This window comes from Dryobates pubescens, chromosome 15, assembly GCF_014839835.1.
Source record: "Dryobates pubescens isolate bDryPub1 chromosome 15, bDryPub1.pri, whole genome shotgun sequence".
Classification (NCBI taxonomy): Eukaryota; Metazoa; Chordata; class Aves; order Piciformes; family Picidae; genus Dryobates; species Dryobates pubescens.
The window spans coordinates 15,750,957-15,777,699 of record NC_071626.1 but is presented as its reverse complement, the minus strand read 5'-3'; the positions used below and the strand labels follow the sequence as shown (position 1 = coordinate 15,777,699).

Genomic DNA, 26,743 nt, shown 5'->3' with positions numbered 1-26,743 from the left:
AGCACTGCGTGATAACCTGAGTTTTGCTAGTTCTACTGAAACCAACAGTAAGCAAACAGAAACTAATGAATCCTGCTCATGGTCATTTCTAGCCTAAAAACATAAATAATCATGCATCCTAGCCAGAAAGGTAAAAGTGATAAAAACTGAGGGTTAAGATAAACATAGTTTAATAAGTTTTAAAAACAAACAAACAAAACAGAACAAAAAATACACTCAGCCCAGCCCTCAGGTAACAGCAGCCCTGGACGACTTCCCCTGCCCTTGTATGTATTACTGTATAGAATATATATGGATATATATGTGTGTGTGTATACATATGCTGTATTTCAGATGGCATGAAATATCTCTTAGATCAGTTGGGATCAACTGTCCCAGCTGTATCCTCTTCTAGCATCTGACTCATCCCAGCCTACTCACTGGTGGGACAGAGTGAAAAGCAGAAAAGGCCTCTATGCTTCATAAACACTGCTCAGCAGTATCTAAAACATTGGTAGGTTATCAACACCACCATCATCACAAATCCTAAACAAAGCATCATATAAGCTACTATGAAGAAAATTGACTGTATCCTAGCAAAGACCAATGCAGCTAGCTGCCAATGATGTGGACAGAAACTGGCAAAATACCCCAAATCTCCTTATTCATGGACACAGAAGAAGAAAATTGACCTAGTGGTATACAGATCACCAGAAACGCTAAGCTACAGGGTCACTCTTCATCTAGATTCCTATCAGTCAATTCACACAACTATCTTGTATGATTTTCAGGTCACAAACTTCTGCTGGTTTAGGGCCATGAAGTCTACAATTAATGTGGTGCAGATTAGTTAATTTAGCAGGGCTAAATCATAGAATCATAAAATCAACAAGGTTGGAAAAGACCTCAAAGATCATCAAGTCCAACCTGTCACCCAAGACCTCATGACTACTAGACCATGGCACCAAGTGCCATGTCCAGTCCCCTCTTGAACACCTCCAGGGATGGTGACTCCACCGCCTCCCTGAGCAGCACATTCCAATGCCTAACAACTCTCTCAGTGAAGAACTTTCTCCTCACCTCAAACCTAAACTTCCCCTGGCACAGTTTGAAACTATGTCCTCTCATTCTGGTGCTGGTTGCCTGGGAGAAGAAACCAGCTCCCTCCTGGATACAACCACCCTTCAGGTAGCTGTTGACAGCAATAAGGTCTCCCCTGAGCCTCCTCTTTTCCGGGCTAAACAATCCCAGCTCCTTCAGCCTCTCCTCATAGGGCTTGTGCTCAATGCCTCTCACCAGCCTTGTTGCCCTTCTCTGAACACATTCAAGTGTCTCAATGTCCTTCTTAAACTGAGGTCCAGAACTGGACACAGGACTCAAGGTGTGGCCTAACCAGTGCTGAGTACAGGGACACAATGACTTCCCTGCTCCTGCTGGCTACACTATTCTTGATGCATGCCATCTACCTGCTTATCCTTCAAAGGCCCAGAGGATGGCTTGGGATGATAAAAAAAGAGTTTCTGTACTGTATATGTTTCTCTGCATGTTATTTTTTCCTGGAATTGAAGAGATTTTTGTCTTTGTTTAGGGTCAGTTCAGATAGCAGCTTGTACAAAATAAATGGGATTTTTCCAGGTATTTTACTAGGTATTGCTATTTTCTTTTCAGAAAATCATGCTCAATGTAGACCAAAAGTGGAAATCTCTGTCAGAAAGGAGAATCAGAGAATAACATGGAGTCTATAAAATGTGCTAATGTTCACCAATGCATTAATATAGGGAAGATTCTGTGAAGAAAACAAACAAACATAACAATAACAACAAAAAACCTACCAAGGGGGGATGGTGGAGAGGGAACAAACAAACAAAAACCTCAGACCACCAGAGTTTACAAATTAAAGAAATATAGAAAATTTCTGATGCATTTTTTCTTTGATTTTAAAGAAAAATCCCAAACACATTATCCAAGTTTCTGATTACCAGTACAGTAGGTGGGCCCTAAATCACTGAAGCAGCACAGAAATGCAATATGAATCATGTGCTTGAATCTAATGCTATTTCAGAAGTATTTAGGTACATCAATTCCAACTTTGCTGAATCAGAGACATGAGTAGGAGGAAAAAATCACCCATCCATTAAGTGAAACTGATATGCCTGATTGTTATTCTCATTAATTTGTGCTCCAGAAACTTTTCTACATATACCTTTCCGTGTGTTATTTGAAAGACTTCAATTATTAGTATCTCATAACACACCTTTGAGTGATTTTGCAGATTAGAGAAGGAAGCCAAGACAGATTGTAGCCTGTGTTTTTGTTAAGTGCTTCAGGTTGCTATCAGCTAACTTGAAATTCAAAAGCAGTTTCTCAGGGATAGCTCCTCGGCACAACAGCCCTACATGCATCAAACATTCAGCAGTTCAGCCAGAGCAACCTTGTGTTTGGAACACAAGTGCTGTATATCTATATGGAAGAAACTGTTTTGAAAACTGGCACTTAAGTGATTCATTAAAGCAATAATCCTGAGTCCTGAATTTCTTGTTTAGTCCCTGGGGTCCAGTTGAGAGCATAACATCCTTATTCAGGAAAGCAACCAAAGCTCCATTAACCTTTAAACCAATATTTTCATGCTGAACATTGAGCAAGCACTTTGGTATTTTCCTGAACTAATATTCTGATTCCACCACTGGAACTTCATAAAACATTCCCAGGTGTTACAAAAGTCACAGAATCACAGAATCACCAAGGTTGCAAGAGACCTCAAAGATCATCAAGTCCAACTTGTCACCACAGACCTCATGACTAAACCATGGCACCAAGTGCCACATCCAATCCCCTCTTGAACACCTTCAGGGATGGTGACTCCACCACATACCTGCGCAGCCCATTCCAATGCCTAACAACTCTCTCAGTGAAGAACTTTCTTCTAACCTCGAGCCTGAACTTCCCCTGGTGCAGTTCGAGACTGTGTCCTCTTGTTCTGGTACTGGTTGCCTGAGAGAAGAGATCAACCCCCTCCTGGCTACAACCTCCCTTCAGGTAGTTGTTGACAGCAATAAGTTCTCCCCTGAGCCTCCTCCCAGCTAAACAATCCCAGCTCCCTCAGCCTCTTCTTGTAGGGCTTGTGCTTGAGGCCTCTCACCAGCCTTATTACCCTTCTCTGGACACGTTCAAGTGTCTCAATGTCCTTCTTAAATTGATGGGCCCCAAACTGGACACAGGACTCAAGGTGTGACCTAACCAGTGCTGAGTACAGGGGCACAATGACTTCCCTGCTCCTGCTGGCCACAATATTCTTGATGCATGCCAGGATGTCATTGGCCTTCTTGGCCACCTGGGCACATTGCTGGCTCATGTTCAGGTGGCTGTCAATTAGCACCCCCAGGTCCCTTTCTGTTTGGCAGCTCTCCAGCCACTCCTTTCACATGGAAATGGGAATGAAAAAACTCTCTCCCTCATGGTTTACAAAAGTAGCCTTCTTACTTGGGTCAATAGTTGTACACAAATTTAGCTTTAATGGTATCTATAATATTTCAGAATATAATACACTGGGCCCAGCAATTCAGGCAGTCAGCTATGCATGTTTCCCAAAGAGATTAATCAGGAGTAGAATATTAGTAGTCCCAGTATTTTATTGAGTTTGCACCTGTGACTGACTTTTTTTAAAGATTCTAAACCACTTTGAAGTGATTATTCCAAGTGGCTCATAATTAAATGCAGCTAGATTTATTTGAACATGTTTGTCATCAATGTCAAAAAAGGTCTATCTACCTATGCTGGAGGCGGGGGGGGGGGGAACCAAACAACTTTCTTCTTTATAGAGGGCTTATACAAAGTCATACTGCATTTGCTGGCTCTACAAGTGATGCAAGAAGAAATTACTTTTAGCAGAGACAATTAAGCTGTTGAAATGTGTGTGGTACAGTGAGGAAAAGTACAAATTATAGTCATTTGGTTTGACAAAAAGAGACCATTTTGACCTAGCAGGAATCCATGGTGATAGTTTGGAAGGTGGAAGAAGTTATGAAAAGAAGTAGATTTTAGCAACTTCTCATTTTAAAGGTTCATATAAAAATCAGACCCCAGTGCATCCAGATCTCCATTTCTATATAAGCTTAGCATGTGTTGTGACCTGTAGTCTTTCTGGATCACCAAACAATATTAAAAGTGTGCCTGCAAGACACATTTCTAAACTGTTCCAAAGCTCATTTGGTCTACTGTCTGAGCTCGACCACACATGATTTATTGTTCTTAATAATCATGGCAGGGATATAGAACTTCATCTGAGACCTTTTTCATTCTATTTTAGAGGCTTATTAGAAAGGCTGCTTATGCTTGATTTAATACCAGCTTGAGCTACAAAACATTGGCACGTCCCCTCAAGAGAATCCATGCAAAACAGTTTAAGCAAAGTGCTGCTGAAAAGGCATGTGGAAATTGGTAAAGGTGCAAACACTGCCAAAGGGTCCATACATTCTATGTTTGCTGAGTCAAATCACATCAGAAAATTGTATTCTAGTTTTTGTTGGTATTATTAAATATATCCTAGTGAGAGGAAACATAATAATAAAAGGAAGCAAATAATGCCTTCTTACTGTTACATTTCATGGGTATAGTTCACTCTTTCTAGGTGGGGGAAATGCATAGTTTTCAGCAGATCACACAATTAAATTCTCCAGGATGCTTAGGAATTCTTTCTGTGATACTGATGAAGATGAGGAAGGAAAAACACATGGCAAGATTTTTAGCTTTTATGGAAAGATATTGCTGAGTATAGATCAAAACCACACAGGGAAAAAAAAAACACACAAAAACAAACAAACAAACAAAAAACTGACAAACAAAACAAAAAACCACAACTGAGTATTTAAGAGTGAAAAACAAACAAACAAAAAAAGGTGATAGTAACTTATTATCAACTGTTTTATCTTGATTTGCAGAATGAAGGTTGGGAAACTGTAGCTGTACAGCTGGTATGTCACTACAATTTCACTGTCTTTGCTAGAAAGAGGAAAGAGGGAAAGCCTAAACAGCTCCATTTGGTGGATTTATCTTTTATTTTCTTTCAAATAATAAGCAGATGAGAGGAATGATATAAGAAAGGAAGTAAGAGTTAGAATTTAGTACTCACCTATTAGTAATAAAAGAGTCTACAAATTAGTTCTGACAAAGGGGCTCCAGTAGCAGTTCAGAAGAGCATAATGAATTGAGGAGTTTTGTGCTGCACTGGAAGCAATAAAAAATGTTAAGAAAGTTGAATACATGCAGCAAATCTGGTGGCTGAACAACAACAGCACAGTGAATGAAGATCTGTGTTCATAAATACAAAGTAGTAGATGCTGAAAAACAGAAAAACATCTGCTGATTTTTGGTTGGTTTTTTAATGTGGGTTTAACTCCAGAGAGATTAGCAAAGATGAGTTCAGAGTTCAGCTAGGTAAATATTGCAGAAGGATCTTAAGCAGAGAGGTTTACATTAATTTATAAAATAAAATTAGGCAATCATATTAAAATATTATACAGAGCATCTAAGTTATATGATTTAACCTTGAAAAGTACTGCTATAGAATGACCTTGTTGCAAGAAATATGCTGCAGACGGAGATAAGAAAGGGAAAAAAGGAGTGCCATGATGTGTGGAAAAAAAAGGACCAACCCTTGGCTGAACAGAGGGTAAAGGCAAAAAAAAATAATAAAATCCAATGAATAATTCCAAAATGGGAATTTCCTGCCCCAAGACTGAGTGCACCCTCAGCAGGTTTGCTGATGATACCAAGCTGGTGAAGCTGACATGATTGAGGAATGAGATGCCGTCCAGAGGGACCTAGGCAGTCTGTAGAAGTGGGCTCAAGTGAATCCCATGAGGCTCAGGTGAATCTCATAAGGTTCAGTCAGGCAAAGTGCAAGGTCCTGTACTTGGGTGGGAGCAATCCTCAGCACCAATACAGGCTAGGAGTTGATGAGATTGAGAGTAGTCCTGCAAAAAGAGTACTTGGGGGTACTGGAGGATATGAGCCAGCAATTAGAAATGTGCACTTTCAGTTCAGTAGGCAAATTGTATCCTAGGCTGCATCAAAGGAAGCACTCTAGCACATCCAGAGAGTTGAATCTGCCTCTCTGCTTTGATGACACCTAACTTGGAGTACTGTGTCCAGTTCCAGAATCCTCAACACAGGAAGGACATGAACCTGCTGAACTGGGTCCAGAGAAGGGCCACAAAGATGATCAGAGCGATGGAGCACTAGTTGAGAGAGTTAGGGTTGTTCAGCCTGGAGGAGAGAAGGTTCCAGTGAGACCTTGTAGCATCATTTCAATATCTAAAGGGGACCTACAAGAAAGCTGGGGAGAAATTATTTACAAAGGCATGTAGCAATGGGACAAAGGTTAATGGTTTTAAACACACATAAAGCAGTGAAGGGTCTAGATGCCCTGAGAAAAAATTGTATTTGAAATATCTCTTGGTCTTTCCTCAGCTAATTAAAATTAAAAGTGCATGGGTTGCCTGACATCTGATTTTCTATGTCCACACACCATCCCTGTATATAATGCCAGTGAAGTCTGCAGGTTTCTAGTGACTGAGGCTCTCTGCATCAAAGTACCACCACCACTTTTGCAAGAACACAATTTACTTGCAGCCTGTACAGGCTTGAGCTTCAGGTTACTGTGTCCTTCAATGTATGTTAGATCTTCTCTGACATGTTTAAAGGACACGATGAAATCTTCCTCATTTCTAGGCGCAGATTCCAGCTAATAAGTACATGCAATGCACAGAAGCAACCTCCTTCATCTTGCTGCAGGGAGTCATCTTCCAAGGAACACAGCATTCAAAACAACAGATGGGACCTCGAAGAACATCACACCAGATGTGCAGCTGATTATTGGCTCGTCTTTGCCTGAACAGCGAGAAACACACATAGGAGCACGGGTCGTGTGCACAAAAGTGTGCGTGTGTGAACACTCAGACACACGGACGGACACTCGGACGCAGGGATGCGAGCTCCTCAGCGGGACGGCCGCTCTCCAGGGTGCTGCAGGAGGCGGCTATGCGGTCTCCGACAGCTGCCACATCTCTGCTCGGCGCAGGATTTTCTTATTTTCTCCCGATGAGAGACATTTCAGGCTATAAAACTCAGTTGCAGGTCAAGAAGAGTCTGTGCTTCTATGGTCAAGGTCAAGTAAAACTTTTATGCAGTAGATATCCCACTCAACACTCAGGCACACAATTTACAGAGGATTTAATTTAATTCTTGGCCTTTAAAGAGCCTTCTGCCACAGCTATAAAACTCATTCTCTTATAAACACCATTGTACAACTACTCCCTCTCTACTTGTCAATGTTGTGAGGGTTTTTTATTCAGATATCACATAAATTGAGGTTGTACACTTCCTTCTTGTTTTATATCTCCTGAAAGTCACTTTTCTTTCTGTTCTCTTCTGTACCTTGAAGGCATTCTATACTGTCATTTTCAGTAGCTTTTTTCCAAGCCTGTGCAAAGGTGACACTGGTTCTCAGCAAATGTATTTTGCAGATTGTTCTGGAACTGTTGTCAGATCTGCCCACCTGTGTACTTCCTTTCCTGGGATGCCACATCATTTATGAAGAGCAATTTTTTATACACAAAGAAAAAGAAAAAAAAAAAAGAAAGAAAACAAGTGCAGATCTGCAATTTGTAGGACTTAATTGATAGACAAACTGCTTGTATGTTCACATTACAAACTGCCTTCTCCACTTTGCTGTGTCTAGCAGGGTGGTCTTCCAGATACTGTGTTTATCCTCAATAAAACAGTAGATTTGGTTTTCCAGTTCACCACCTAGCTGCTCCACAAGAGAGGGGATCAGTTTGGCTTTGAAAATTAGACTCTGAGCCCTGTCTAAACCTGGTAGGAATTTACATTTCATCAGTGCAGTCTGCTTTGAATAATTCCTAGCATGTCAGGCTTTGATAAGCAAAAGATCTATAAAAACATTGTAGCCATGCAAGGGAGAAAGGAAAGAAAAGCTCAGTGATTTTCTGTTAGTAAGACAGTGCTTCATATTGCTGGTGGGTGAAAGCAACCTCCTTGCTAGCTGTGTTGAAGGACTTAAAGGGTTCAACAGATAAGAAGATGTTCTTTGTTCCCTAGCACTAGGGTGCTAGAGATCCAAGCTGCGATGTGTCAATTTTTCAGTGCCTTCCCCTGGAATATCTAAGTGTGCTTTATAAAACTCCTGTAGAAGCCCTGATGTGGACATAGCTAAGTGATTACATGCTCTTCTCTGCTAAAGGTTTGACTGTAAGTTCATTTAACGAATTTAATTTCAGCTGGTGAGTGCCTATTGGCATAGAGTCCAGCTTGCTGGTGCCTCAATTTGGATTTGTTCCTTCCGTCCTTCTTGTGGTCTGTGCCGTCAGTACGATTTACTGTTCTGTTGCCCCACTCTCACCAGCATTTTTTCTTGAATGCCTGCCTTCCTCATGCACAAAGCCATTAAAATTAGCTGCCCACTGGATTGCTGGAGGTAAACAAGAGTAGAAGCCCCAGGGAGGCCTAAGTAGCAGCAGATCAGAGTGATGGGTGCTGGTAAGCTCAGCCCTCAATGAAAGCCTATGCTGGTCCCTACTGGAGAGCAAGGTATCCAGCTTGGGAAATCTATCTGCCTCCTTTTCTTGCTTTGCAACTTTTTAACAGCTTAGTACTGCTTGTGACAAGTCCCCTGAAAGATTAGGGCTTCTCTGTGCTTCTTCAGTCCCAGTGGACTAAAACTGGTAGCAAAAACCTCCAAGGGAAGAGGTACTCCAAATAAACCTGGCATTCCAAGCTACTTCTTTTCCCTGAGAGGCAATGTGTTGTCCACCAGCAGGGACAGGGAAGATGGTCAGGCCTCCAAAGGAAAATCAAGTGTTTTGGTTTGCAGAGCTGTCTGCTTACCATCTCAGTCCTCTGAGAAATCCATTTCTGGCTGGGAATTCAGTCACCTAAGCTATGACAAATGTGCTCAGATGTAACCAAGCCATCAAGATCCTTTGTGATGGGCATCTGCATGTCTCAATGTGCACCCTCCCTATTTCCCTCCCCATAAGAAACTTGGAAAGTTGGAAACAAGAGAGGGGAGCTGCTCTACTTGGCCATTATTTTCTGTCTGGTCATAGAAAGAGGCTAAAAGGAGAGAAGGTAGATATGGTGCTGAGGGTTATGGTTTCTTGGTGGACTTGGCAATGCTGGGTTGACAGTTGGATTTGATGATCTTAAAAGGTCTTTTGTAACTTCAGTGATTCTGTAATGAACAGAAGAGGACAGTGGAGAAAAGAACCAAACGTGCAGGTAGTCTGGAGGAACTTGTTTCTGAGATCAGATCAGAGAGCACTAAGCAGGGCAGAGCAAGGGCAGAGGAAGGTCTGGGAAGCCTCTTCCTTACACGAATTTCAGCCTCCCCAAGGACAGGGCAAGACTGTTTGGAGAAACAGTGGAATACCAAAGGAGTGTCTACTCAGAGGTTTCTACTGGACTGTGAGACAGCCTCCATTGTCTCTTTGGACATTTTAAACAAGTAAGGGTGGCTCAGTGGCCACAGTAGACAGGATACAAGCACAACTGATGGGCAGACCTTCCTTTCTGCACTCCTTTGGGTTTAGAACAAGGTTCTTCTTGCAGTCCTTCATCTAATTCTGCAAGGCCCCATGAAAGAACCAAAGTGCTGACCCACTTTTGCAAAGGTGTCTTGGTGTTTCTGTTCCCTGCACACAGCCCCTGCCTTGGAACTCATGATGGCAACAACATGCTGCAGCAGAGCACAGTGAGGCACAAGGTGGTGGCTTCCCGCACTGAGAAGTCTGGCCTCTTCCTCAAAGAGGTTTGGAGAGGACCAACTTTTTTAGCATAGTTTTGGACAGTGCAGCTTACTGAACAACTGTGTCTGTAAGGAGGCTTCTATCATTTCTGACAATAAAGTCAAAAGTCCAGTATGGATTGGTGACAAAAAAAATGGAAAGAGAAAGACTTGAAGGAGAATGGTTGAAAGGACAGAGTCACTGAAATGTAGCCCCAGGAGAATGTAAGATGATAAATAAACAAATAGAAATGAGAAAAGGGCCTAAGAAGGAAAATTTCTTAAGCACCAGCAGGAAAATCAAGTTGAAAAGCAAAAGGCAGGATCCTGTATGGAAAATGAGAGACTAGAAGGAGATTGCAGAGGGAGAAGAAACAAGGCTGGAGAATGCTGTGGCAGCATGATCTGCATTTCAGTGCAGGCAGCCTGTCTGGTGTCTCTTCTCTCCTATGTTAGTAGCTATTTGTTTTCAGCCAGTATGAGTTTGGTTTAGCAGATCTGGCATGAGTAGGGTGGCAGGACAAAGGGAGAGGAGACAGTTTCTCAGTGATACAGAAATGTTGGTGAACTGTAGCTGAAAGAGCATGGCCATTTCCACCCTACCCACCTCATTTTCCCCCCAAATCCCATAGCACCTGGTCTCTGTTGAAGTCTCCTCCCATCCCAGGTGTGGCCACTTTCCCTCCTTGCTCCCTCCCCTTTTTAATCCCTCCCCCAGGAAGGCAGAAGCCCCAAGCTGAGCCCATCTGGGCTGGAGGATCCTCCTCTCATCCCTGGTGAGTCCCCATGGTGCGCACTGGGTGATGGTGGTGGTGACAACAAAGGCCGGGGGGCCTGGTGGCCCCCCGGTTAGGTAGGAAGACGTTTGATGACTGCTCCAATATCACCCATGGTTGCTGGCTGGGTCTCCTTACTGGGGCTGAGTTCCTCTGTGTGGTATCTTGGCTGGTTGAGAGTCTTGCTCCAGGCTCTGGGATGGGTGCAATAATAGTGGTGGTAGAGCAGGGTCTGTTTAGGCAGGGTAGAGGACAATGGGGGGGCGGGGGGAGTGTGGAGCTAGTTTGGGAAGATGAAGGCTGGAGGTGTGTGAGCAGGATCTGCTTTAGGAAGATGAAGACTGGTGGTGGGGAAGAAGCAGGAGCTGCTGTGGACATTTCATCATAAGGAATAAATAGAATGATTATAGCTCCAATGGATTCCTGTATCATTGTTATATTAAAGCAGTACATACTTAAGGATGATTGTCCAGAGAGGTGCTTGAGGTGCCATCCCTGAAGATACTCAAAGTGAGGCTCAGCAGGGTTCTGGGCAACCTAATCTAGTTTGAGGATGCCCCTGCTGGCTGCAGAGGGGGTTGGACTAGATGACCTTTTGAGGTCCCTTCCAACCCAGATGATTCTATGATAAGGTCTCATCTAACTGGATGAGCTTTGAGCAACCTGGCCTAGTGGAAGCTATCCCTGCCCATGGCAGGGTGGGGTTGTACCTAGATAATTTAGAAGATGATCTCTAAGGTTTCTTCCAGCTCAAGCCATTCTGTGATCTGCCCTGGCTCCGAATGACATAGGCATCTCCGGGAGTGAGAGGGAAGCCAGTAATTCTGCCTGGGGTCTGCCCTTCTCTCACACCCCCTCTAACATGAACCCTATTGCAAGAGGGTGAAGCAGGCAATGTGGGAGCACAGAAATGACCCACCCAGAGCACTACATGCCCAGCTTCTCTATAGCCTCCCTCATTCTTCTTCTTTGGTCCCAGGTACAAGTGAGAGATGAATCTGATAGGAGTTGCAACCCTGAGTGCAACAACAAAAAGAAATCATATTGGAAGTGGTCCTCGAGGACACTGCTCCTCCTGAACCCCTCAGCCACACAAGATATAAACCCCTTGTTCTGCTGGAGTACATCCCAATGAAGCAGCTCCCCAGCCTGGAGCAAGAAGCCATTTGGGAGACATCTAGCTGAAGGCAGGGACACAGGCTGCAGCGAAGTGTCACTAGAGATCACCCAACATCACTGGATACAGATTTCTTTTGGAAATCTCCTCACTGAAAGTTGCTATCTTTGCCTCCCTGCCCCAGGAGAGCCTCTCGGTCCCTCTGGGGAAGGGAAAGATCATCCTTAGGAAATGTTTTACTCGCTCCCTGAAACACTTCCCTTTATTAATGCAAGCGAAGGGCAAGTGCTTTGTTCTGCGGTTTTATGACAGATTTATCTCTATAGCTGTTTCACACACTGCAAATGACTTGGCTTCCCCGCCCTCCCTCTTCTTGTGTGAGTGTGGGGTGGGAGGACAGCGGGAGGATGCGTTTTTTAAATGTTTTAAGCTCAGGAGCAGTCGTGGTTTTTTTTTCCTCAGGAGGTGTGTCTAGCACGTAGTGCTCTGAAGAGAGGAGCCGGTAGTAACAGATGTTCTGACAAACTTAAGAGACGCTGCTTGCGAGGGAATCACAGGGTGCCATCCTGATGTATCTGCTGAGACTGATGAAGAACAGGGCTCCACAGGCTCAGGATGCGTTTCGGTGGTTTCCACTCTCTTCGGGAAAGCTGTAGACAAGGCAAAGTGAAGGTGAGGGTCACACAGCAGGGTTGCCAGCACCGACCTTTTATTTCCATGCAAGATCACGCAAGTGGGGGGAAGGGACGTATGCAACGAAAGGAGGTCCGCGGCTTGGGTTAGGTTTGCAAGGCAGAGGCAGTCCACTCCAGCAGTCTGAGCTCTGCATCTGTGAAGCCACACGGCCACACAGCGCGGCACTGGGGAGCCCCCTGCAGCTAGGCAGAGCTTCGCCAAGCCCCAGCCCGGAGGTGTTTTCCTGCCTTCCCTCCCATCCTGGGAATCAGCGAGTCCTGCCCAGAGTGTTCTTTTCCTCTTCTGCCGTTAAAGCCAGAGACAGCCCCGAAGACTGCCGTGTACTTCCAGGGTCACCCCGGGGCAGGGCCGCCACACTTTCCTTGCTTCTAGCTTTGGGAAGCGCTGACTCGTGCTTGCGGTGATTGAACTCTAATTAAATCTCCGGAAATCAACGTGCACAATCAAACACTCGCGACTCCGCTTTGTGGAGGGGGGGGGGGGGGGGGGGGGGGGGGGATAAGAGGAAGAGGAGACACGAGTTGTCCCTTTTGAGGCTGCTGATCATCTTGATTAATGAATGTTAAAGTATGTTAAACGCCAAGGTCTCGGAGACAGCCCGTAGCAGGAGCAGGGGTGGCCGGGGCTCAGGCTGGGGCTTCGTCTTGCAAAGGAGTGGCTGTCCCCTGCCCCGCCTACAGTGGAGCAACCTCCCGGGGCCACATTCTGATCCGGGGTTTCTTCTGACCTCCTGGTTCCCAATCTCATCTGAGTTACTCAGACAACTGTCTCCTAACTCTCTAGTGAAGTCCATGAAAAAATTTATGTGAGGGCTAAATAACCAAGGGGCAGACATCAGGTTCCAGTTTCCTTGATGATCCCAAAGATCTACAGGAGATCCAGCCCTTAACTCTGTTAGAGTGCTTTCAGGTAGAGAAACACAGGCTTGTCTAGCAGTGAGGCATGAGTACCTCCGTAATCTCATCTCCAGACTAGCCCTACCACCCATAAAAGGGAAAATACCCATTCCAGGGTGGAGCAGTATTTCCAGTATCCTGTTACCCTGAAGGCACATCATCCACTTGGGGGTAAATCCATGTCTGAGATCCTTCCAGGAGCAATAGACAAATACATGTGGGTAGTGTAGGCATCTCCTCTGCTTGAGGCAAGTCCAGGCCAAAAAAATACATTCTATTAAGTGAAGGGAGATTTGGAACGGAGAGGATGGAAGTGGTTGGGCTGTGGCTTCATTGACCTTTCAAGAAGGGAGATGGAGTGTGGGAGAGATGGCAGGCAGCAGCCAGAATCCAGGGTCACCTTCGTAAGAGGAAATTCTCTATCTTCTTCTCAATTCCCCTCTATTCTTCTTTGGTCAACAGATGAGATGGATTCCTCTCCCCTGTTTTCCACCCCAATAGCTTCTATCTGAAGGGGAAAAGCATCACCCCAGACTGGAAATCAGTTCCAGTCCAGGAGAGAGGCAAAGAAACCCCAAATCTAAAAGTGCATATATCTAGATTGTTTCCACTGAACTGTTAAGTTCCTTTAAGCAACGTAAATATTTCTCAGCCTACAGACTCTTAAGTGGAATGATTTACACCTAAGGAGAATTAACTCTTGATTACAAAATGTATGTTTCACTTAATTCATGCAGGGAAGCAGCTTTTCATTATTTCAGCACCATAATCAGTTTTCAAAGCTGAATTAGATTTAGTGACAACAATAATCTAAAAGCAAGACCTCTTTCTCCTCTTGTCCATCACTTTAGACTTGCAGCTACCAAGGAATAGGGGGTGGGGAATAAAAAATAAAAGTAGCAAGAAACAAAGAGGAGTGCTTTGCAGGGAAAGATGGGGAAGAGGTAAACTGGAAAAGAAAACTGTAGATAAAGACTTTTTATGAGGAAGAGGGGAGTGTCTGAAGAGAGAGGAGAGCGTGTTGAGAGATAACAAGAACCAGTAATTTCTATTCAGCAAAGCCACCAAATCAGAGAGCAGTGCTGATCTTATTGGAGGAGAGCCTTCAACAGCAACTAATCCTGTCATACTGAAAGAAAATTGTAAATGTTCTCTGCAGAAATTGCCTGCCCATTGCAGCTAATCGAGCCCACTTCGCACTCACATATACCACACATCACACCCCTACACACCCCCGCAGACGGGCGGCAAGCAGACCCACAGCTGCAGCATCCCAGCAAGGACATTCACCTGAGATTCTCACCTAGGCTACCCGTTTCCCTCCCTCGCCACTACCACCACAAAGGTTGCCCTCATTTCCTCAGAAGCACTGGGGGAAGTATGAAATATAACCAGCTCACCTATGAGTCCCAGCTTCTGCTATTTTTAATTTCTCTAGTTTTGTCTAAACTATTATGCCAGGTTTGCTAGCGCTGTTTCTCTATTTTTTTAATTTTTTTTTTTTAAAGCTCAGCTTGGCTGAACTGAAGCAGAGACTCCCAAGGGCTAGTCACGGAGGGTGTGCGAGTATATGTGTGTATCTGTGCATGTGGGAGGGAGAAAGCCAGCGAGGCTGAGAGGAAAAACTCCACCACCCCGGACAATGCCACCTCTTTAAAGCTTCCAAACTGTTATTCTTTCCCCCCATTATCACGGTACCAAGTAATCTGTCTTTCCCCCCAACCCCACCCCCCCCTTGAAGATATGGAAGAGAAAGATAAAGCAGGTGCCTGCGGGCTCTGACTGCGCGCAGCCCGCATGCCTCTGTCGCCAGAGCCGGGGCGACTCCACAGCCGTCGCTCACAACGAGCCGTTTGCAGCGGGATGGGATGCAACTTCTGGTAATTGGATCACAGGTAGGAAAGCTTTGGGCTTTACTGGCTTCATTTTTTTATCCATCCCCCACCCCTTATTTCCTTTTTCTTTCCTTCTATTTTGTCTTCTTCCCCCACCCCTCTTTTCTTTCTCGTCTTCTACCCTCCGCCCCTTCCTTGCTGCACCTAGGATTTAATCTACTGCTGTCATAGGAAAGCTCCCGCCAAGAAAATAATGTCCAAGAAATGAGCTTGCGTTTTGCTTCCTGGCAGAGGGAACAGAACAAAGCAGGGAAACTTTTGTGAAAACGGTCCATAGCAGTGTGGGTCACTGGGGAAAGGCAGAGAGGGGGAAGGCAAAGCAATTGCCCCGAGTAGAGAGCCCTTCTCTGATGAGTTACAGTTATGATACTAATCCCAGGATCGAATCTAACATGGTGTACAGGGAAAGGAGACGCAGCAGCCTCATTCATTTTCCAAGCGCTATCTACAGTTCTTTATATAAATGCTGCATTCCTACACAGAGACATCTCACGGACTACCCTTCCCAAATCCCGCTGTGACACGTTGAGGACTGTTGTAAAATGTCACCAGGAGCCGGGAATGGAGCCGTCTCCGGGGAGCGGAGCTTGCTCGCAGAGCTCTCTGGCGGGCAGGAGGGCAGACATGGTGCGAGGGGACATCTCTGCCCTACCGGAGACCACGGAGAGATGCTGGGTGAGAAGGGAGGAGGCTTTCACAATGTTAGTGTGGTCTCTCGCCCCACAACACCTCTCCTGGGAAGCGTGCGCCTGCCGGCGGTCGGTGCCTGTCTCAGCTGCCACAGGTCTCGGGTCCTGTCCCAGGCAGGTCATCGTGGGCTGGGGGCGCCGCCAGAGGCGGAGAGGGTGTGGAGTTTTCCCGGTCGTTTCCGAACTTGCTTCCTTTGCTCTATGCACCCAAGATCCAGTCCCCGTGCATCCAAAGAGCCAGGTGCGGGGGGGGGGGGGGGGGCATTCAAGGACCGAGTCGGACTCACGCCGCTCCCCGACCTGACCCAGTCCCTGGTATGGCTGAGCCGGTCCCGGCCATGCTTTCGGGCTGCTTTTTCTTTCATCCATGCCGGCGCCACCGGCTGCTGGTGGCCAGAAGGAGAGAGCTGGTGCCTTGAGAGGGAGCTCAGGTCAAGCTGTGGGAGGAAAACTGCCTCCCGGAAACAGCTCTGGGACACCGAGGTCCTAGCACCCTCACAGAGTCTAGCTATTCTGGAGGCTCTAGAGCGGCCGCTACTTCCCAGGCCACTTTTCAGGGAAAAGTGGACTCCAGTCACCTCTCCGGATAGGACCATTCTTTGCTTTGCGCCTTCCCACCGCTCCGCACTCTCGCCCGCAGCTATTCGAGTGCTCTGGCAATGTCCGGCTGGGGTAGCAGGCAGACTAGAAGAGGCGAGGTAGGGTTCTCCCTTCCGTTCCTCTCCCCGCAAGGCATCTGAGCCAGAGAGCCCTGTCCCAGCCGCCAAGCAGCACCCGGAGGGCGGCTTCGCCTCCACAGCGCGACCGGCAGCCGGCTCCGAGGGGAAGATGCCAGAGCTGCAACTCCCTCCCGCGGGCCTAGGAGTGATTCGGTACACCTTCGCTGGGTATAGGACATTGCACTGTTCCTTTCTCCATCGTAAAACCGTCTGGTTTCCCTACTATTTTCATGTAACAAACTTCCTTTAGGACACGGAGAGGTATCTTGCTTTTCCAACTAACTAGAGGAGAAGAGAGATGATGGGGTAATTCTTGCTGAAAATCTAGCCAGAATAACATCTCTCTCCATTTTCATGTGTCAAACAGTGTGTTTGCACACATTAGTTCATTTCTATTCTTTAAAGATCTTCCCTTTGTGGAGAAAATGAGGCAAGGGGAGGGGGAAAAGGAGGGGGGGGTGTGGGAGGTAGCCTCTGCCTGACAGACTGATTGTGCATTTTTGGAGGGAAAAAACCACAAACAAACAAAACCCAAAACAAGGAAGGTTAGCATGGGAGATCAGAAGTATATACACTGTCTGCTTTTATGGTATTGCATCGCCTGCAATCACAGCTCCTGTCTAAATACACACCAGCCTTGATTGTATGCTTTATGACACCAACTGCTCTCGATGACTCATCTGTAAACCACTTTAAGATACACAGAGCATTCTCCCTCTCTCTTTTAAGGTTCTTTGGTTATAACTTTGATCAAACTTCCCCTCTTCAGGACCCTTCAACTACAAAAACAGCCCTGTTGGCTTTTGTGTCAGGATAATGGGAAGTGCAATGGGCTTGTTGACTTGGCAAGCACTTGCTTGCCTTGCAATCTCTGTCCCTACCCACAGCACTTTGTGATTTCTGCATTGCAGTTGCTTAGGCAAGGGGCTCTGTACATAAGAAAGGGGGTCTAGGGTGTCCCCAAGTTGCTTTGGATGGAGGGCAAAATAATAGGAAGAACAGGTCATACTCTTCTGCAATCCAAATCCAAGGTTTTAATCACTATCTAAAAGGTTGTAACTCTGTATGTGGGCAGAGTTTGGGGAAATCTGAACCATCTGTGGTCAGGAGTGTCGTGAGAAGGTGGAAAGGACAGAAGCCATGCTGTGCCATACCATGCCTAGGAAGGAGACCAAGACACAGAAAAGAGCCATCAAGTGAAAAAAAAGCACATGTGGGAAAAAAAAAATCTCCTTCCAAACCCCCCCCCCCCCCAATGTTCAGTCCTGTATCCTGCTGCAATTTTGGGTTTTGCCTCTGGGCTGAGTCCTTTTGTGTGTTTCATGGCTCTTAGTTGCTCAAAGTGTTTGTATCTTTAAGCCTATTGGGTGTCTAATTCAATAGTCTTCTGAGGACATCTTCTATGAAACTTCCTACTGTTGTTGATACAGTATTGGGCAGTTACTCTGCCCCACTTCACTCCTGTAACCCACTCACCCATTCACCCAGTCTCTTCTCCACTAATATCATGACCTACATGCAAAAGTCTTATTTGCTGGTCTTGTTTCCATAGCAATGCAGCATGGGGAATGCAGACAAAATGGTAATAATGAAGCGGTTTCTCTTTCTGTGAAATCAAGACTTCTTTGAAAGTTGAATTAAATTTGAGGAAAAATAGGGATCTGCAGAGTTGGATTTCCAACCCAAAACCCAGATCCCCACGCCCTCTAGTGCCAAAGGCAGGTGAGGGAGAGCATTCTCTGGTGCAAGTGATGGAAGCCTTGATAGTGAATTACAGGGAAGAGAGAGAAAAACCAGATATGACATAAGGATATTCCTCCCTGTGTCTGTTTCCAGCTAGTTCTTCCCTCCTCCAAAGCCTAAACTGCTAAAACACTTCAGCCGATCCTGATTCGGTCACCCAGAGGTTAGCACTGCAGGTCCTGTGAGTTGGGTTAAACTACAATAAATAGGTAGGAAGACATTACAGCTGGAAAGCTCAGTTTGTATCTCACCTTTTATTCACTGCTTTTGTATCACTCTAGCTTTGAGCTTCTCAGTTTGCAGCAACTTGCAGTGAATTCTCAGAGGTGTGAAAGCATGGAAGAGGATTACTCACTTGTGAAAGTAATGCCCTGATTTTCCATGGGCTTTTTGGGTGGTTGGGCAAACAATCATAATCAGGCTAAGGAAAACTGAAGGGACTTAGATCAAGCTCAGACAAATAATAGGGATAATTTTTTCCCCCACAAATACTTGTAGCCTTAAATCTTTAAAAGCTTAAATTGTAGGGTAGTATTTCAAGCTCTGTTAAATCTGAGCTTGAATTCCCATCCCTAAGAACCAGACTGCACAAAGGAACAAACACTAAGAACTGCTATAGCTAAATGAGAAAATTGGCACACTCCTCACATGCCACTCTACCCATCTTTTGTAGTTTCTATAGTTTGGCAAAGATAACTTTCAGGGTTTTTTATGGTTGGTTGGTTGGTTGGTTTTTTTCTGGGTCAGAACTACCTACTTACTTTTCCTCATTCCACCAGCTGAACACCAACTGCTTGTGCCAAGCAGACTGCATTCCCTAGTCCTCTGTGTCAAGTAGAGTAGGGATCTCTTGGTGACTTATCCCATTATCTTCATACCTCTCCCTGACACAACCAGGCAGAATTTAAAGATGAGGCCACTTCTGGAACTGTATTAGAAGGCTGCATCCCCTTTCACATGAGACCTGGGCACATTTATGTGTAAAAATGTTCTAAGCTATGGAGATGCCTGGCATTTTGGATGGTCTGATCTACCTTTAAAGCTGTATCATTACTTATATCTAACACTTACTGTTCCCTGTAGAGAGACATACTTATCAGCAGGTGTTCCAGAGACATCTCTTGTATAATGTAATTCTAAATCCCAAGAGGATGGGACAGGGTGAAGTGAGTTTCCACTCATTTCCATCAAACACTTCCTAAAGAATGCTCACAGTGAGACTCAGATATGTTTCAGGGATAAATAGTTAAGAATATGATAAGAAGAAACAGACTATCATTTAAGGCCAGCTGCTTTGCTGAGAGCCTTCTGTGTGTTTTCTTTTTGATGAGATGGTCTTCTGATTCCTGTCTCTCTGGTATCTCTTTTGACTCCGTGGGCTAGATTCTGATCTTAATTACATTCTTTCAAATCAGAGGTGACTCTACTGACTTAATTACTTCTGGTTTATTCTACTGCAATTGAACTCTGAATCTGACCTTCTCAGAATCACAGTAAGTGTTGTAATTAGAATATATCAGTGTTTTGACAACTGTTCATGAAACAGTTATGTTTTGTGAGGCTTTGCTGAAAGGGAAATGCAATGTGATAATGGGCCCTGGGAATAGTATGGGGCACCTCTGACAGGGATGACAATAAAGATCTCTATGAGTGGCCACAACACAAATAGGTGAGAAATTCCGTAAACCAACCCCTCCAAGCTCTTAGAAATGTTCTGAGTAAATTGTGGGAAGGTGCAGGGCTTTTTTTTTTTCTTTTTCTTTTTTTCTTGAGAAAGAGGTGGAACAAGACAAAAAATTATCTTCATAGATCTTTCTTCTGAATCATTGTGAAAATTGGTATTGGACTCCAAGGAGGTAAAATAAATCTTGTGCTATAAGATAATGCTTTGTAATTTCTCTGTAATTTCATGTAGTCTGAACATATTGAGCTCTCTTGATTTCAGTGAAGATAAGATGAGAATTTGACCTCTGTTTTTATAATTAATTCTAGCATGTGAGAAATAAAAATTAGCAAAACCTGTCCATGGGAAATGATAACTTTCTGATGCAGCTCACAGCATTTTCACAGATTCCTGAGAAAATTTGTTTTGGCTTTACAATGTTGCAATGAATTAATGATGTCTATAGTATATTCATCTATCTCATATTTAGTCAATTAGAAAGCAGAGTGGTCATGTATTGAAGAGTATTCACACATTTGCTCATGAGTAATGGCAACAAGCTCATTCCACTATGATTTCTGAGGTCTTTTAGTGCAAGCCAGTGAACAATGATTTATTCATGAAAGTATTCATACATCTCAAAAGTTTCATGAATGTTAGCATGAATAATTAATGGAAATTGTGTTATTTGTTATCGTTATACCTTATTTTCCTATTCAGAAAAGCATCAGTCATCCAGTTAAAGAACATTAGAACACAATGATTGCAACATTGGATCAGGCAGGTGTTTTATCTTGTCCAGTATAGTGTCTCTATTGATGTGCCTTGCCTCATGCTTCAGAGGCAGGTGCAGGGAGTGCTTCCCTAGGTATATACATAGACCTCAAGTAAAATGTTTTAATACCCACCAGATTATGTTTGCCTGCTGCCCAGAGACCATCTCCAAACAAAACCAGATATGTGCCTTCCTCACCAAAAAGGAAACCTCTGGTGATTCTAGACAAACTGCAGATATACTTACTGGCCTGATAAGCAGCTAATCCAATTTTGGATCCCAGTAAGTTCTCTACCTTTGTGATAGCATGTGACAGTGAGTTCAGTAACTTAATTACATATTTTCATGTTAAAAACACACTCAGAGCAGTCACCAATCTATTTAAATTAGTTGTCTTTCAGTGTGATCACTGCCTCTCTGTGTATTATGTGAAAGCCAACAGAAGTACTTAGCTTATTGCATAGGTGCCCTCTTGTTCATTTCTTCCCTCAGTTAGACAGTCATATTTTTACAAATCACTTCACATGTCTCAAAAACTACTAATTCTTCTATCTCATTTGTATTGATGATGGATTGATCAGTGTGGACACTGTTTTCCAGATGAGGACTATTGGCTAATACATCACCTTTTACTTTTACACACTAATGAAAAATAAGTTTTGTTTGCTGGCTTTGGGTTATTTTTTTTCCCACCTGCTTTAACTAAGAAGAATACACAACTGGCTGTCCATAGTGATATCCTGCCCTGAGTGGTCACAGCTGGTTTAGAATCCAGGAAGGTTTCTCAGTATTTCATTCCTTCTGTGATTGTTTTACATCAGCTAATACTTTGCAATCTGAATACTTGGTTCACCTAGCATAATTACTCTGAAATGCTTCAATCCTTATTCTCTTCTTCTAGCACCAGGTATTTCAGTAAAGAAGTTACACATGGTACAAAATCATGGACAACCTAACTGCAATGGTGAAAAATGATCATTCATGTGTGGTTCCTGCTTTTTCTCTCTTAAAACAGTTTCCAAATTGTAATAATAAGCTACTTTTCTATGAAGACTTGAATTCTTCAAAGGAAATTTGTGAAACAAATTAATATATATATATAAATACCTACGTATATACACCCATAGAGTTGTTTTTCTTGGCCTATTAGCTTGATACCTCAAAGACTAGATATAGAAGAGACAGCATTTCTTTGAAAGAAAACACGATGATTTTTTTTTTTTCTCCTATATTAATTCTAGTTTTTGTTTCAGTCAATTTGCCTGGAAGTGAAATAAGACTTTTCAGTATGTAATACCCTTGATCAATCCAGTGCTACTCCCAAAAATAGGTATGCTAGCTTCTACCCTCCAGTCCTTCTGTAGCATATCTGACTTCAGCAATGTTTGTGTATTTTTGCTATCAGCACAGCCACTTCATTTTTAAATGCTTTCCAAACCCTTGTATATATAACCATGAGGTTCTTGTGAGGTGCTGCTATTTACTTTATCAGTTTGTTCCAGTGTTCCCCCCCACCTCCCCCCTTTCAACACTTCACATTTTGACAGCCTTTAAAAAGAATAGGTTTAGTGTGGTCCATGGCACAACACTATTTGCAGGGAGAATTGGCCCAAGTGAGTCATTCAGAACCTCTGCAAAGTCCCTTTGTTCCTTGATTATTCCCATTACCTCCCTGGATGTGCAGGAGATCACATTTTTTCCCTCCTAAACTAGGTCAGTTTTAGACCTTTCAGAAATGTCCTGCAGTTTCCTCCTCTGCACCATTCCCCTCCTCTGCCCAAGCTCTTGTCAGTTAAAGCATTCTTGGCCTCCTTCATTTACAGCTGACGTTTTGTTTATGTTTTATTATAATTTCCCTCTCTCAACCACAGACTTCACCAGTGCTAAGTGTCATGTCCTGAAAGCCGGCTGCTCAGCTCAAGCAACCTCTTGGACCTTAATATTTCACAATACCACTGTGTTTTAGGGTCTTTTTTTGTTTGTTTATTTGGTTGTAATTTTTCCCTGTCTTGCCTTTTAGTTTGCTTTCTGCATCACTTCACTGAATCAGAAACTATCTGTTAATATACCTATCATTTTGAATCTGTTTTATTTCTTTTCTTTCATTCTTTTCCCCCCCCCCCTAATTCTTTCTGATTTTCTTCCTATTTCCAGTATTTTTTTTAAAGCAGTTCACTAATTGTTATCAGTTTTAACCTCTTTTAATTTAGTGGTAAATTCATTAGTATTGAGTGGCTTGACTGTATAATTTATTCAGATACTGAAGTCAAGAACACATGCTATTATGTTCCTCAGTTATTCTAGAAATCAGCTAGTAACTGAGGGGTTTAATCCATTTACACTAGTTGACCAGGTGGTTGAAGTCACCCATGATTACTATTTATTAGGTTTATGTTTCTCTTTGATCTCCTCCCTTATAACCCATTAAATATCCAGGACATTTCCTGGACTAAGCCTGTTAATGCTTTATACAAGCATCAGGATTTAATTAGAGAAGGATATTTTTATGCATAGCATGATGGACTGAGACCACAGATAAGCTCCTGACCATGCCACCAACCTCCTGTCTGGTATCTGACACATTCCTATGGCCTGACACAAAGCCTGCTGAGGTCAGAGACAAACTTGTTAACTTTGGGTAGGCTTTGGTTCAGCATCCTGAGATGGCAAGAGTAACTGCTCCTGGTCTCATGACAGTGTTGTGAGGATTCACTTGATGCATTTTGTCAGGTATTGAAGTTCAGCTGTGGTGCTGCCATGTGAAAACATGAGGAGATAGAATTCATCCACAGGGATTTTCTTTGCACTGGTGTATTGCAAAATTGAGCCTTTAGAAGCTAATCATCAAGAAAGTTTCTGTTCAGAGCAGAGGTTAATCTAAAATGTTCAGCATTCCTTGAGCAAAAAGATGCCAAAGCTCCTAACTGCTATAGATCCTGGTGAGGAGTCAAAAAAATAAAATATTAAAGAGGCCAGTTTGGGATTGAAGATCATATAACCTGGTTTTATTTAAAAGAATGAAAGAAGAGAGAAATAAACTAACTGTAAGGTTTAGTGACTGAATCTAGGTCTGGAACTTTACTTAGTGCTCTGTCTTTTCTGCTTAGCCCATGTTAAGTAGGGGCAACATTGCCAAAATAGCATTTACAATGCCACAACCTTACTCAGATCATATCTTGTGTCAGAGCTGTTCACAACAATTTTAAGTACCTGCTGGTCCTCCTTTGCCCTGCCTCAGCATTAATTTCTGCTGTAAAACAAGGTGGACTCCGGGAGCAAGTCACATGGGTGGAGCAATGTCCACATGTGGAAAGAGATGGTACACTTTTCTCCTCCACCATTACCTAAGGTCCTCAAAGACTTGCATTATCATTACTGTAGTAGATTAAGTGTAGTGCTTTACACTTAATACCAAGCCCAAGTGATGTACTAAAAATAGTTGCCTCTGAGATTCACATTCCAATATGTCCAGAAGCATTGTGCCATGGTGGGAAATTCAGTTTGCTCCATTTTCTATGTCATATTGAATGACATTTAGTTAATATATAGATGGAAAATGAAGTCAGATGAGGACTGGTGGTGGGAACCTTGGGGAGGGGCTTGGTATGAAGCATATGGATGATTTGCTTCTCCCTGAACTTCAGAACTATTGCTCAGTGTGGATGTGGGGGGAAACTGGCTTTTTGGGGAATGGGACTAGCCAGGGAGATGTCTTCACTAATATTGCTTTTCCATGCCTAGGTTAAGCTGGCATCTTTCACCCTCACTAATTTCACTTTTCTAGCAGTGTATTCTCAGCTGACAAAATCTGTCAGAACATGAGTGCCATGAAAGGAGAGGCCATCACCAGACAAAGTGCTATATTTAACCTGGCAATGTCATGCCTTCTCAGGTCTGACCTTGAGCCCTATCAGTGAGAATATAATTAGGGCATTTTGTTTGTAAAGTTTCTTGCTTTAGCCAAACACAGAAGGCTCTTAAATAGAAGGAAAAGCAGGGAAAAGAGAAGGTAATGCAAGTTACCCTTCTGCTTTTGAAATTTGTGATAGCCAGCACACTTATTGGCCACTAGAAGGAAAGCATACATAAAGAGCTCACCATTAAATTTTCATTAAAAATGTCTGTTTGATATTTTCAAGTCTTTTTTTTCCCCCCCACAATCTTATCCACTGGGAGTAACTGTAGGAATCCGTACTGGAATTTTTTAACATCTGAAGCAGTTCTCTGTGAGAAATATCCCACTGTTATTAATCATTTTGTGATATGAATCAGTAAAGGGAAAAATCTCAAAGTGTACAACTGCAAAAAAGTAAAGAAAGAAAAAGAGAAAAACTTGAAGAAACCCATTTGGTCTGTTTTATCCCCAAAATGCTTGTAACTATCTCTCTTCCTTTCTTTAGCAAAGACTGAGATTATACCTTCTCCTTTGAAGCACAGAGGAACATAAAATACCTGGGTTTGGTGTTGCCATTCTTTTGAATGACAAATTTGACAATTAATATTTCTCATTTAATGCTTCTTAAAAATCAGCGTGAGATGTAGAAATGACACATAACTAAGAAAGATGAAGATCAATTTTCTTATTACATTTTCTGGAAAATAATAAAAGGGGCTGAATTCCTAGTTTCACCAGAAGCTGTCAATGTGATCTAGGTCAAACTTAGCAACTTCCTGTACCTCAGCTTCTAAGAGGGAAGTTGTATTAAGTAGCACTTGCACTCTCACATGTTTTGTCTGTCCTTCCTCATTAGATTTTTGGCAGCATTTTTCTAACAGTTTGCACAGAGGAACCTTACCAAAAATTGGGCATCCATAGGAAAAAAATGATGATGTGATATCTTTCAAACACTTAGTTGCTTTTTATTGCATAGGGATAACTGGATCTGATCTTTCTCATCTTTAGAGAATAACAAGCTTTCCATTCACCCTTGGGTGTTGCTGTTACAGGCAGCTATAAATGGGATACTTCTGTAATTCTCGGTAGCCTCTATCTCAAGTGGGTCTGTGATAGATCTCTAAACCCTGAGAGAAGTTCTGCCCATCCTAGTGCTGCAAGGGTACAGAGGAACTGGGAAAGAAACATAAGAAGGTGACAAAGATGGTGAGAATTACCTGCTTTCCAGAAATCAGATGTTCAATAGATTAGGACTCATCATCCCAGGAATGATCCACCTTGTGATGAGTACATTTAGGTCTAAGCATCCTTGAAGAGAGGGAGAAGGTCAGCAGAAGGCCATTTCATTTATTTTTACTTTTTTTTTTTTTTCTTCACAACATCAGACCCAGATATATCACATCACCCAGATATATAACAGGCATAAACTTAAAAAAAATCACTGCGTGCTTGAGTTGTGGCACATAGTGCCATTTGATATATAGATGTAAATGTGCAAAAGTTTATCAAACTAACAGAATACTGCAAGAAAAAAAGAACCTCACCAAATCTTTGTGTTGCAAATAAAGTCACAGGGAAATCCTCACACTGTTGACATCTTCAACCTATGAAGTGTATGTTACTTGGTTCACTTTGCTTGCTTTTTGCTATCAGCCACTCTTGGGAGATGACAATGAGCGAACTGGCTTAAGGAGAGTTGCTTTTGCACTCACAGACTCACTTGGAGCTATCAGGGTAGCCATCTTCTTTGGACAATGCTCAGTCCGTTTTACTTGTCGGGCTCCCCAGAAGTTTGTTGTCCTTCTTAGCTAGAAGCTTATCAAAACAGCCATAAGACATTTTGGGAAGTTGCTTAATTAACCCCTGACTCCCCAGAAAGATCTCATACAAATGAATTCAAATATGTATATATACATATATAAATTTGTCCATTGTAATAGTTAAAGAATTTTAATATAAACATAGTTTCCAGGCAGATCTCAATGCCAGCCACGGAGTATGCTTTCCTACCCAACTGTCTGTAACTCTGATACATAACCTCTTTGCAGACACATTTCTCTTAACTTAATGCTCTTGTAGGTGCTCCTGTTACAGGGAA

At 43.3% G+C, this 26,743-nt stretch overlaps 1 protein-coding gene across 1 annotated transcript in view; it reads left to right on the top strand.

Moving 5' to 3' along the window:
* The first annotated feature begins 14,799 nt into the window (after positions 1–14,799).
* Positions 14,800–26,743, top strand: part of CHRM2 (cholinergic receptor muscarinic 2) — a 99,112-nt gene continuing 87,168 nt past the window's right edge. Inside the window, exon 1 of the mRNA XM_054168087.1 lies at positions 14,800–15,161. The gene's annotated coding sequence lies outside the window, so the exon portion shown is untranslated. The remainder of the gene's footprint in view (positions 15,162–26,743) is intronic.